The sequence below is a fragment of the Hyperolius riggenbachi genome, chromosome 5 (genome assembly GCF_040937935.1).
Source record: "Hyperolius riggenbachi isolate aHypRig1 chromosome 5, aHypRig1.pri, whole genome shotgun sequence".
Classification (NCBI taxonomy): domain Eukaryota; kingdom Metazoa; phylum Chordata; class Amphibia; order Anura; family Hyperoliidae; genus Hyperolius; species Hyperolius riggenbachi.
Window position 1 is genome coordinate 118,463,508 of NC_090650.1, and position 14,484 is coordinate 118,477,991.

Genomic DNA, 14,484 nt, shown 5'->3' on the forward strand with positions numbered 1-14,484 from the left:
TTGCAACCACTAGTGAAAGCCTTATGTGAGATTCCACATTTCTTATAGGACAACTGAGGCAAGAAAAATATGGAGGCTGCAATATTTATTTCCTTCTAAAGGGCTACGTAAAGGGGTTCTGTGGAGTTATATTAAAAAAAAAAAAAAAAAAAAAAAAAAAAAAACCACCACATTTATCTGGGGCTTCTATCAGCCCCCAGCTGCTGTCATGTCCTGCTCTATCCTCCTACAATCCTCTGTTCCCCGCCGCTGGTCCCGGTCTAATATTCGTCTAACTAGACAAATAGTGCTCGCTCCCACGCACATCGGGAGCTTACTGCGCAGATGCAGCAGACGCCTGCGCAGTAAGCTCTTTTTTTAACCCCTCCACAGAACCCCTTTAAGCCTGGATTAAAAAATAATTGTTACTTACCTGGGGCTACTACCAGCCCACCTACAGTCACTCACGGATCCTCTGGTCTCTTATCGCTATCTAGTTTCATTTTCGCCTACAGGCTTGCTGCGCCTGCGCAGGCCTGGCCATGTGTCTCCTTCGCGTTCCCGTCCACAATAGCCTCCTGTGCAGGATGCTATTGTGGACGGGATCGTGAAGAAGGCTACGCGTGGCCAGGTCTGTCGGTGAAAACAAAACTAGCTGACGCCGGGGGACAGGAGGATCCGTGACTGCAAGGGCACGGGACGGCTGCAGGGGGCAGGTAAAAGTCCCAGGAAAGTAAAAATTATTTTTAATCAAGGCTTATGTATCCCTTTAAGCAATACCAGTTGCCTGGCCATCCTGCTGATCCTCTGCCTCTAATACTTTCAGCCGTAGACACCGAACAAGCATATGCAGATCAGGTGTTTCTGACATTGTTAGATCTGACAAGATTGGCTGCATGCTTGTTTCTGTGTTTCTGGTGTTATTCAGCCACAGCTGCAGCCAAATAGATCAGCAGGGCTGCCAGGCAACCAGCATTGTTTCAAAGGAAATAAAAATGGCAGCATGCATACTCTTTTCACTTCAGTTGTCCTTTAAAGAACAGCAATGTTTAATCTGCCTATGCCCTGAAATTGCAAGTCTTCAGCAGATTTGGTCTGATGTGGGAGGCCAAGGTCCCTCACTTGCTATAGGCCTCAGGGATACATCTAAGCTCTCTCATGGCAATAAATGTACGCACAATTACATTATGACTGCAGGGAAACTGTCATTTAGGCCTCATTTCCACCTGCACAATTATGGTCTCATTTTGAAAGTGCATAGAATGCACTCTCTGACGTTTTCATCCACGCGTTGCAATAAGCCATGGAATCACAACACATGGTTGCGTGCATTTTTGCGCGATTCCGCTGCCATCAATTATAAATGAATGGAATCCCAACCGCATCAGGGAGAGAGTCTTGTAGCAACATGGTGGCGTGTTTTTAACGGACACCTGCATTGCACGCAGAGCGATTGTGGAAAGGAAGCTCGGGATTCTCAACACTGCCTAGTTCAAAGTAGGACTGAGACGCTACATACACATATAAAAGCACCATTCAGTGGCTGCAAATGCGCATTATGCGCATCAGAAAATGTACATGCAAAAACACAACCACAGGATCAAGTGTGAGGCCTGCCTTTAAATACGGAATGTGAATAGCCACACTAATCACTAGGTAGGAAATCATTATATTTTAACTAGTATTTTTGCTAATATCTGGCCTGGCAGTTTTTACTAACATAAAACCTCCTTACACTGCACAGTAGAGGGATTTCCTATTTACTGTACATACGTTGTCATAACCCTGCAGTCAGGAAAAAACAAAACAGAGTAAAACATCACACATGTCAGGTCTTATCCCCAGTGGGTGAGGCTTTACACCAGAAGCCATGCATGCAGGGAGCGTGCCAAGGTCTGGGGCAGTCTCTAATTCTCAGCAGAAGGAAACAAGGATGTCATATCTGATCAGCTTAGTACGTTCCAAGAAGAAGAAAAAAAAAGAAAAAAAAAAAAAAAAAGGAGCACATGCTAAAAGAACTGTTTTCATTGGTTGGTTGCCTATACTTCCTGCTTGGTGTCTCTTTCCTCCTTTCTTCATAGATGATAAATTAGAACCAAGAAAAGTTTCCACACACTGCTAAAATTCCATGTCAGGACATTAAAGCTAGAGTTACAGGTTTAGATACAGTATTTATATAATTCAACAATCTGTGGCCCTTTGTATTATTTAGGCAGACTGGAAAAGCACCCATGCAAAAGGGATTAGCACTAACACACATTTTGTGATCTCTTACTCATGATCCCTTCCAAAAAGGTCTTATATATCTACTCTACTCAAAACCAACCCCCTAGGGACACTAAAGCCCCTTTTGTAGTGAAATGGGAACGGGACTTGGGGTTTGATCTGGACTTGGAGGACTGGGGAGACTCCTTTGAGACTCTGGCAAAGGGCAGCTTATATAGCACCCATATAGGAGCTCTCTCTCAGGCTCCTCCATAGGACTTATACCCCAGCTCGGCTTCACTTTATAGATTCCAGTTGTCCTGGGGAATACTTTCGGGGATGTCTGGCTGAAGGTACACTAGTTCATGTTTTTTGGACATGCCCAAAAATTTCCAGGCTCTGTCAACACTCTTCTCACCAGAATATTTAAAAAAGCTATTAAGGATCCTAAAACCTTACTTTTGGGTTATAAACCCCCTGGGGTCAAAAATCCAGAACAAAGGCTGACTCAACACATCGCTAACTCAACTAAGCTTCATATTGCTACTTCATGGATGTCTAGCTACCAGTCCTTTTCAGCTGTTCTTAAGATTGTTGACTCTACTATGATCTCCGAACACATAAATGCTAAAATTGCCGATCACTTTAGATGTGTTTGAATAAGATCCAAGGGTCCCAGGTTTTCCCAGAGGCCCAGAAATTTGCTCTCCTGCCTAGTGACTTGCCTATGACACTCAGTTTTCCTGCCAATGGTGCTGTATGTTTTAACTCCTAGCCCCTCAAGTAGAACCTTACATATAATTGCATATACTCACCCCGATTTCCCTTTTTTCCTTTTTTTTTTTTTTCATTTTGCCGTGAACCTCTGGACTTGTCAATGGATGAACACTGTTACGATTAACATATTTTCTATATCAAATATAAAGTCTTTGCGACTCAAAATGTTATGTTTTGCCCATGATTGGGTTATGTTGTTGGATTTGAATTGTTACTGCTGTTCTATTTTCTCAGCTTTCTAAAAGTTGTACGATTTTACCTTGTTGCAACTACATCACACCCCCCACAATCTTAGATCAAAAGGACGTAACACCTTGGTCACCCCCAGAGTCCACCTCAAAACCTTTGGAGACAGAGCCTTTTGTCATGCTGCCCCTACACTTTGGAACTCCCTGCCACACCCAATCAGGACAGCTCCATCCCTGGAAGCATTTAAGTCTAAACTGAAAACCTACCTCTTTAGTCTGGCATTCATGAACATCTGACTATCTCCTCTGTAACACAACCCAGCCTGCAACCCTGTATTAATCTGAGACACAGCTATGCGCTTTGAGTCCTATGGGAGAAAAGCGCTTTACAAATGTTATTGTATTGTATAATATTGTAATAAAGAGATTTAGAAAACCAAAGTGATGAGCCTTTTGTGCCAAGACCCAAGCCGTAGAAATACCTTTTAGAATTTAGAGCAATACAATGAAATCTGATGGATAGGTGGGCAGGTAATTCAAAAGCACGGTTATTGAAATGGCTGTATTACAGCTTTTCCATCGGATTTAAAGGACCACTCTAGTGAAAAAATGAGCATTTAAAATCTGACAGAACAGAACTGACAGGCTTTGGACTAGTCTATCCTCTTTAAGGGATGCACTTCCACAATACCGAAGCAGGAAATTACCGCAAGCGCGCGGCACTTCCTGCTTGGCTTGTGGACAGACAGTTAACACTGTGTACTAACGCAGTGTTCCCTGAAGGCCCGGTTTTGGCAGTGCGGCTGGCGCACCACTGACGCCGGTTTATAGTGGGAAACCAACCTTAGAGTTTTCTTTGTTTTCAAAAGCATTTCCTTAAATAAGAATACCTTTTTTTGTATAGCGCCTTTCTCCTGTCGGACTCAAAGCACTTGTGAGGCAGCCACTAGAGCGCACTCAGTAGGCAGTAGCAGTGTTAGGGAGTCTTGCCCAAAGAGCTCCTTACTGAATTACTGGCTAACTGAACAGGAAGAGCCGAGATTTGAACCCAGGTCTCCTGTGTCAGAGGCAGAGCCCTTAACCAGTAAGGACCACTATCACGAAAAAAGTAGGCAGTTAAAATCTGACAGAACCGACAGGTTTTGGGACAGTCCATCTCCTCATAGGGGATTCTCAGGGTTTTCTTTGGTTTCAACAGCATTTCCTGAGCAGCAGTTTAACTGCCAAAACAGTATGATACCAGTCAGCCTCCTTACTCACTTGCACACTATTTTGACAGTTAGACTTTGCAACTGCTGTTCAGGAAATGCTGTTGAATAAAAGAAAACCCTGAAAATCCCCCATAAAGAGATGGACTAGTCCAAAACCTGTCGGTTTTTGCGATAGTGGTCATTTAACGGAAGTTGCTAAGTCTAACTGCCAAAATATTAAGATACCAGCCTGCCTCCCTAATGGCAGATAGACTTAGGGTTTTTCTTTGGTTTCGAAAGCTAAGCTGAGAATCCCCCATGAGTAGATGGACTAGTCCAAAACCTTTTAGTTCTGTCCAATTTTAACTGCTCACTTTTTTCACTATAGTAGTCCGTTAACAGAATCCAACCGGCAGAGCAGGTGCAACTTTCTGCTGAATTGCTCAGGGAAGCTCGGATGTCTATACTAACGATGTTGGTCGTCTGGGAGAGACCATGCCTGAGGCATTAGCAATCACTTACTTTGATATTCCTGGTTAATCACTACTCTATTCTGTGCAATTGAAGGTCCCAAGTGCCTTTCTCCTTTCTCTCACTATGGATAGGAACATGCAGACACTTCATGTCATCTGACTAATTCAGGGAAAGAAGCAGCACATTGACCTGAGGGTGCATTTACACATCCAATTTGAATTGGCCAATTTTACCACTTCCTTGTATTATGAGATTTTACCTACACAATCTGTTCCATGTAGTTTCAGATCCAACAGATTTGAAATACTATGAAGTGGCAAAATTAGCCAATATAAATTGGAGGAGTGTATGAACCATCAGTAGCTCCCTTGCGCGGCTCTGCAAAGTGAGAGGGAGACACATTCTGAATCTTAGTGGTCAGTTGCTCAGCAGGGCTCTCTGAGGCTTCTTGTACACTACATGCGATTCCGATTTTCTATACGTCCAATTTTTTTTCCGATTAAAAAAAAACATAGCAGCATGCAGTACGTTTTTTGTTTTTTTTTTAAATCGAAATTAGATCACATAAAAAAAGAAAAAAAAAAAAAAAAAAAGAAAGAAAATCGGAATTGCATGTAGTGTACAAGAGGCCTGAATCTGGGCAATCACAGCCAAAGTCCAACTAGTCTATAGTAATGTAGCACAGGTTGGCGTAATATTTTATCCATCATAATTATGAATGGCGGGTAAGATCATACAGAGAATCATTTAAAGGGCCACAGAGTCTCTCAAAGATATAGACTATGTCGTTCAGGACACTAACCCGGCCAGCGAGCACCTGGCCAGTGCACAAAAGCAGGTGACAGCCTCCCATGGGAAAGAAGCTTTAAAGAACAAGCAACACCCATGCTTACCTAGTAATAAAAAACACATATATAAGTAGATAAATACTACGTCTTTTTACATAACAGATGTTTTGTGCTATCCATGTAATGATTCCTGTGAATTTTATATAAGAAAAGCAGAAAATCCTATTCTAGGCAGTGGCCATTTTGCCAAGCTAATGCTGATATCCTATCCTCCCTGACTCTTGTTTTCCTCCCTCCCTTCTCTTGCTCATTGTGTATTCATTAGCAGCCCTCCTCCCAGAGTCTTCAGACACTCCCACTGAGGTATATACTAGGAACTGCACTGTCTTATCCTCCAATCGCTGAGTCACCTCAGCCTTGCTTGTAAACACAAGTGATCAGAGGGTGTTTCTGATAAGCAGCTAGGCAGGGAAATAAATAGAAGAGGAGGAATATATTATAGATAAAAAGAACTCCCAGCATTCAACTGTTTGGCACAACTGAAGTTAGAGGTATATATAGAGTCATATTTATTTCCCTTTAAACAATACCAGTTACCTGACAGCCCTGGTGATCTCTCTGGCATCAGTAGTGTCTGAATCACACATCTGGAAGTTGGATCAACCGTGTGGCTAATCGATTTAGACTTTAGTCAGAAACATCTGGTCAGGGGCTATGGATAAAAGTATTAGAGGCAGAGGATCAGCAGGACAGCCAAGGAATAAATATGGCAGCCTCTGGATACCTCTTGCTTCAGGTTCCCTTTAAGCCACACACTCTAGATGCATGTAGCCCTGAAGGGATCAGGATCCAATCCCACAGGTTTTGCATCCCAGGACCGACACTGCAGCGTAAGAGTGACATGGAGAGAACAATGCCCAAGGCCATGGCTCTGTTGAATCGATCTGCCAGGCGGATTGATGGTCGAGCGACTGAAGGGGGTTGGGGGCTGATGTATACTTGTTGGATTTGTCGTTATCACTTGGCCCGTCCAATCATCATCTAGCGTGTGTACGGGGCTTTACAGTGTGTCCAACAAAGAGCCAAGACTACAGCAACGCTGAGACATTTGTTCTACATTATAAACTAAACTAATCAAAAGAGCCTAGGTGGTAAAATGGTAGATCTGTAGCCAGAGAAAAAATTTAAAAGTGTGCAGAGGGCACAGGGGCTAAAAACTGATGAAATCTCACAGGAAACCCATATCAGAAGGAATAGCAACAAGGAAAAGTGAAGGTGAAAGTCATGGATCTGCACTCTGTACTTTTTGAAGGCTGAACAGTGGCGGATGGGTGGATGATCACATGTATAGACTCTCAGCCAGCTCTGGCAGGCATTACCACTATCTGTGTTAGAGCATCAAACGACACCCAAGTCATGAAAAGAAGCCATCCGCAGCCATGTAATCATACACAGTAGTAAAAAAGTGTGAACAACATGGGCAGGGCCAAGCCAGCCCATACTTGCAGCATAGGGAAAGCAACTCTGTAAGGCTTGGTTCACACATAAAAAGGTGCCCAGTACTGTCAGTTTTTGACAGTCGGCATCAGTTTTGTGTGCGTGTTCACACAGAAATCTGTAAATTTCCGATCCTGTCAGTTTTGTATGTGTTTCTATGGTCATGTTCACACGTAAAAGGTGTATATTTCCGGTCCAGTCAGGTAAAACTGATAGAAAATTGATGCAAATCTGAGAGGACGGTACTGGACCAGACAGATTTATGCATGAACCAAGCCTCAAGGTGGCCACACACCATGCAATCAGACTGTACAATCAATCCCCAAGTTTGCGACTTTCATGTAATATGAGACTAACTGAAAAATATATCCAAGTCACAGTTAATCTATAGCTGTTATACTACATGGATGTTGGTTGATAAGATTGTATAAAAATTGTACAGTCAGATTGCATAGTTTGTGGCCACCTTCAGGGTCGGTCCACACTTGTCAGGTTGCAGATCGGAATGCATTTTAAACGGATTTTTTTTGTCCTAAAAACGAATCCGTTTTTCAACATCATGTGCTTTTGCAGCATATGTTTCCAGTCCGTTTAAACATGTCAAAAACCTGTCCTTCCATCCTGTGTTTTCTATTGGATAAAGAGGTCCGCAAAGATGGCATTATGGGGAGGAGCAGGCAGTAGGCAATCTGCTTTGGCATCTGTTTTGTGTTCAAAAGTTCTCTGTGTATAGGGAGATCCATTTTTGTGTTGCCTTTCATTGCCTCAACTGGACTCCGTGAAAATCTGCAAAATCCGGACTCCCCGTTCAGTTTTGTAACCCGGAGCCCACGGGTCAGTTCTTTTTAGTGTGTGAAGACGGACTCGTTAACACTGGTATCCATGGCTTCGTTTTTGTCCAGGGCAAACAAACTGAGCCACGGATGTTAACTGACCCAGTCTGTATGAAATGGATGCAGGAGCAAGTTACCTAGTACAATGTATTGGGCACAATATGCAAATGATTTATACAATAGAGTTATCGCTATACATTTTTCCTACTCTTCACATTCCCACATGAGGTGACACTGTGGGGGAAACCAGGCAAACCAGAATCATCCTAAGATGCCTGCTGTAACCAGGTGCTTAAAATAAACCTGTCATTATGAGATTATTAAGGTTGTGTTACAAGCAGGCACAAAAGGTATGTGCCTGCTTGTAACACAGGTATGTAAAAGGGAGTGCTGACATCCCACAATGAAATACAAAATTATATATATATATATATATATATATATATATATATATATATATATATATATATATATATATATATATATATATATATATATATATATATATATATATATATATATATATATATATATTTTTTTTTTTTTTTTTATTATAACTAACTATTCTTATGCTATGTTGTTGTCCAAGTGAGTGGATGGCTGGTGTTGGTGGAAGCTGGTATGTCTCCCAAACAAACTCACCACCCCTTACTGGCAAATGACTTAAAGATCTGTTGCTGCTCAGCTTGTGTCCTGGGTTTCTTCTTCGCCTCAGAATATGTGATCTCAAACACAGTCATGGCCTCTCCTGGTTTTTCCTGTGGTGGTTCCACACGGAATGGAGGCGGCACCTCTCCGGACTACACAGACTTCCAGTCTATGGGGATGAAGAATGGCTCTTTCCTCAGGTTTTTCACCAGATCTTTACGCTCTTCCTGGTTTTTTTTTTTTTACACAGTAGCTTGTCGAGGAAGTCTTTCAGTGTGGGGTCCATCTCCGGTAGGTAGTCTGGAGCATTATAACAAATGGAGGATTTGATGACAACCTCATCCTGATCATAATCCTCTATGAATGGGTGTTTGAAGCACGCCATCATAAAAAGCATGATTCCCATGGAGAAGTAGTCTGTGTGGTCATAGTCTACCTCTAGGAACACCTCCGGGGCCATATAGTACAAGGTCCCATTACATCCTTCAATCAGGTCATCCTCAAATACATTTTGTGCCTCCAGGCCGAAGTCAGCGATCTTTATATTTCCGACTCCGTCCAGGAGGATGTTTTCCGGCTTTATGTCTCGGTGGATGACACCCTAGGAGTGGATGTACTCCAGGCTGTTGACCATCTGTGCAGCAAACAGTCTCAGAGTCATAATGACAAAGGGCTTGTCAGCAGCTTCTATTATGCTAATCAGGTCTCCCCTGCTCAGGTACTCCATGGCAAAGTAGAGGTAATCCTCTGCCTCGAATGTACCAAATAGCTGGGTGATAAAAGGACCCGTCCTAAGGGTCTGCAAGACCTGACATTCCCTCAGGGCTGTGGAGTCGGTCCAAAAATCCACCGACTCCGACTCCTCAGTTTAGGATTCCACCGACTCCGACTCCGACTCCTCTAATTTGCATATTACAATTTTGTTGATTAAAAGTATGTAACATGAAATTAGTCTCTTAACTGCCAACGCTTAGGAATTTTACAAGACAACTGAAGTGAGAAGGATATGTAGACTACTATATTTATTCCCTTTAGACTAAAACTAGTCCTTGGTAAGAGTACTTGTAAAAGGTACAAACCCGAACAAAGAACATCTATCAGGACCTAGGCAATGTAAGTGTGGGTACATGTAAGAATGATGTGCAGGTACTCTGCAGGGGAATGAGGAGATTGTAAACAGACAACACCTCTGTGTTCAATGTGCACAGCAGTCTCAGTGGATTCCCTGCAGCTCTGTGGGGAGTGCATATGTAGAGTATAGTACTACTGTGTAACAAAGTAAACCTGAGACAGATGAAATTAAAGTTTTATACATACCTGGGGCTTCCTCCAGCCTCCTTCAGGATAATCAGTCCCTCGTTGTCCTCCTCCACCACCTGGATCTTCTGCTATGAGTCCAGGTACTTGAGCCAGTCGGGCGTAGTGTGCATGCACACACCCCGCCGCCAGGAGCATTCTACACCTGTGCAGCACTATTGCGCAGGTGCAGAATGTTCCTGGCTGTGGGAGCGGCATGCGGCCGGACAGCGCTGACTGGCTGAATTACTAGGACTCGTAACAGAAGATCCGGGTGGTGGAGGACAGCGAGGGACTGATTAGCCTGAAGGGGGCTGGAGGAAGCCCCAGGTATGTATAAAACTACTTTTCATCCGTCTCAGTTACCCTTTAATTTGTAGTCACCAAACCAAATTTTAACAATATATCAAATTATTTGATTTCATGAGCAAAGGGAGTGCATACATTTGCATAAATCAGCATCAATGCAGAATTATTTCTATCTCGTTGACCATCTCTATTAGTGACATAGCTACACATCAGGCTTTATTCTTACAGCATAGATGTTATTTAGTATATATAAGAGATTCCTGTGTACACATCATATATACAGTCACAATCAGATATGTATATCTGACCTTAAAAATATGGGGACTGCTTTACTGAAGCAGCACAAGTAACTAATTTTGATTGGTTTATTTCATTTTTGTGGACTAAGCACAGCTATTACTGTATATATACTGTATATATACATTATTTTTTATAACTATTATCTGAGAAATAAAACATTTTATCATATTTTCTATTTTAATTACAGTTACAAATTCATTAGGAGTCGGTGCATTTTTTCCCGACTACGACTCCAGGCACCCAAAATTGCCCGACTCCACGACTCCGACTCCACAGCCCTGCATTCCCTAAGGGTCTTTCTTCAGGAATGGTCTTTTCTTGACCATTTTGATGGCCAGCTGTTGGTCACTGGCCGGATGGGAAGAAAGGTAAACCTTGCCAAATGATCCCTCTCCAAGAAGTTTATGGAAGTTGAAGCTGTCCATAGTCAGTGGCATCCTGGTGGTCTGGATTCCACTCAGGCCAGCTTCTTCCTCCTCCGCCAAATAAGGTGAAAACATCCAATAGCTGATATTCCAGCGATTGATCCCCAGCTACTTCCTCCACCACATGACCGGAATCATCAGCTTCTTCTGCTTCGCCAACATAAGGGGAGGCATCCGATAACTGATATTCCGGCGCTGGATCCCCAGCTACTTTCTCCACCACATGACCAGAATCATCAGCTTCTTCACTTCACTATTTCGTACAAAATATATGTACGAAACGCATACTAACTCAAAACGCACTGGATTATAAAAAATTAAAAAAAAACGCACAAACGCATATGCAGCAAAACGCAACCTTTCACACAACGCCTAGTGTGTTCCCAGACAGCATCTCCTGACACTTCCACCTTTACAGCAGTAGTGTGCCCCTGCAAACTCTGGGAGGATTTCATTTTTCATGAAATCGATAGAACCAATCAGATTGGACCAATCACATTGGCCTAAAGGTGCCCATTAACAGTACATTTTTTTTTCATCTTGGCGATTTCAGCAAAACACTCAAATGCTAGCACTTTTTAAAAGCGCTAGTGCAATGAAACCCTATGGGCCCGTTCTCACTTGGGCGATTTGCGTTAATCGCTGCAAATTGCCCAAAACCGCTAAACGCAAATGTGTAGCCTGCACCATTTTCAGGCGACCGCGTTTCAGTGCTATAGAAGCACTAAACTCGATCGCTAAAAAATAAAAATATAAAGAATCGCCAAGTGTGAATGGTGATTTTTTTTTGCATTCAACGCAAAAATAAATAAAATCGCCATAGCAAAACGCTAGCAAAAGCGCTAGCGTTTCGCAATCAGCAAGTGTGAATGGGTCCTAAGAGGTATGATAAGCGCTTGTGGGGACATGAGTCAATAGTATTGCTTGAAAATCATCAGATTCCTAATAAGATTCCAGAAACTTAAAATGGTAAAATTCCGTTAAGTATTAAAAAGGTTCAAAATATACAGGTATATTGTCTTCACATCCCACAGCAGCATAATAGTCATTGAAAAATTAGTAGTGTTCCCGGGACACCGCACCCGCGAGTCCTGCCTCAGATACGCCATGCAGCATCAAAACATCCGCCACAAACCTTGTGTGCGGTTTGTTTTTGTTTTTTTTTCTTCAAGCGTTTGGCTTGTGTCGGCATTGTAAACTACGATATACAGTTGATTGAAAGTTTAAACTATTTATTTAGGCCCTGTTAACCATAAGTTCAGTGGCAGACCACTTCCCGTGCGGACAGCAGCAGACCAATGGCCGTGCATGTGACACATCCATGCTTTTCTATGGCACTGTTCACACGCCTCATCTACACCATGTTCAGGTTTGTCTGCTTCCCTTCCACATTGCACTAACCCAAACCTACCCGGTTCTTTGGAAACTGGATGCATTGCCACTTGTTCAATAAACACTGCTCCCGAGAGCAGTGGACACTGCTATGGACCCCTAGAGTGGCCTACTCTGCAGATACACTGCCACCCCATTTGAGTGTGAACAGTTCCTTCAATTACTCTGCATTTTTCTGCTTCTACTGATTGTTAAATGGGCTGGAGAAATCCTAGGAGCCAGGTAGTAAGGGTTCCCTTAAGTGAACCAAGCACCATTTTTAGCACCCATGGCATCTTAAAAGCACATTAAAAATGCATGCCAATAATGTGTCTCATTACTAATAAAAACAAACACAAAAACCTCTTTAAGGCCTGGTGCACACCAGGAGTTTTTCTGAGCGTTTTGAGTTTTTAAATCTGCTGCTAATGTTATCCTATGTGTCTGTGCACACTGGAGCAATGAGGTTTTGTAAAAAACCTTATAGCATTACATTGGAAAGAGCTTTTGAAAGGTTTCAAGAGCTCTTCCCAATGTAATGCTATGGGTTTTTTTACAAAACCTCATTGCTCCAGTGTGCACAGACACATAGGATAACATTAGCAGCAGATTTAAAAACTCAAAACGCTCAGAAAAACTCCTCTGGTGTGCACCAGGCCTTACATTTAAAAATGTAGCAGAGGCTTTTTACCCTACTTCCGAAGACCGTTCAACCACAGAAATTTCAGGCAGATAAGGACAGATGTCATTTTATTGCACACATTAGTAGAGAGCAAACAAAAGCTTTCATCAGCAAGGGGACGGGACATAGGACACTATGCTTCAACGAATTTAATGAAGAAATCACAGATGCCATATTCACATCCTCCCCTGGATAAATAATGGGCAGCTAGAAGGGGACAGGGGGTGGGGGGGCGCAACCAGTAGCGTTCCTACCTAAGGGCGCAGGGGGGCGGGGCGCACCGGGTACCAGTCAGCCAGGGGGGTGTCGCCACGACCCCCCTACACCTGACTAAGGAGGGGAAGAGCAGCGCTAGGAGGAGGGGTGACAGCAGGGATAGCGGCGGGGAGGGGGAAATATCCCCCCCTCCCTCACCTGGGTCCCCTCCTTCTGCCTCTCTTCTCCTCCCAAAAATGCGGGCAGCGGGCCGGTGGCAGTGGGCAGCGAGCAGGCGGCGAGCAGCAGCATTCCAGGCTGATACGCGGAAGTAACGTGAGTATACTCCGCGCTCGCCGCCTGCTCGCTGCCCACTGCCACCGGCCCGCTGCCCGCATTTTTGGGGGGAGAAGAGAGGCAGAAGGAGGGGACCCAGGTGAGGGAGGGGGGATATTTCCCCCTCCCCGCCGCTATCCCTGCTGTCACCCCTCCTTCTAGCTACACGGGGGGGGGGGGGGGGGGGGGAGGAGCAGCAGCACATCACCCGGGTTCACGTCAAATTACAGTTAGCTCCGCCCTCATCCGGTCATGGCCACGCCCATTATTTTGCCGCTTTGCGCGCCGCATGTTATAGCGCCACCCATTTTTTGCCCCCTTACTTTTTGGGGGGGGGGGGGGGTGTCTTATAATACCCAGCACCGGGTGTCAAATGCCCTAGGTACGCCACTGGGCGCAACATAGCAGCTCCTATAGCGATTAGAAACCAGGGGGAAAAAAGTGGCCGTTGTTTCCCTCTAAAAGTTACATCTGGCAACAAGCTTTTGGAGGTTCTCTCTTAACTAGTCAGTGGAAGCACCTGAGCTCCATATTAGTAGGTCTACCTTGAGATCACTACAAATCAGTGCTGTACTACCACTAAAATGTGATATATGCACCATGAGAGGTGGTAGAACAGTAAAATGCCAAAGCTGTAATGTGGAGCCGACGTTCTTAGTAAAACTGCCCGTGGCTGTTCCTGGTAAGAGAGAGCAGAGATCTGGTGTAGTAGAGTCTAGCTTCAAAGTACACAGTCACAATAACACCCCTATACAAACCATCAGATAAACTCATGAATTTCAGGAGACATACATGTACGTCAATATGCTCTTTGTACTTCCATTTATTTATCTTTGGGCCACACATGCCAGACTTCCCAGACGGAAGCAAGCACAGCGCTAGTGGCAGCCATGCGAATCATCCTACAACAGAACACATCCGACAAACAGAAAAAGAAAAATCACATCATGACGGATGTAACAAATAACACTTGCATAAAGAAAACACCAAG

General features: G+C 43.7%; 1 protein-coding gene across 14 annotated transcripts in view; it reads right to left on the reverse strand.

Moving 5' to 3' along the window:
- SLC4A7 (solute carrier family 4 member 7) overlaps positions 1 to 14,484 on the reverse strand; it is a 242,784-nt gene that overhangs the window by 136,286 nt on the left and 92,014 nt on the right. The window lies entirely within an intron of this gene.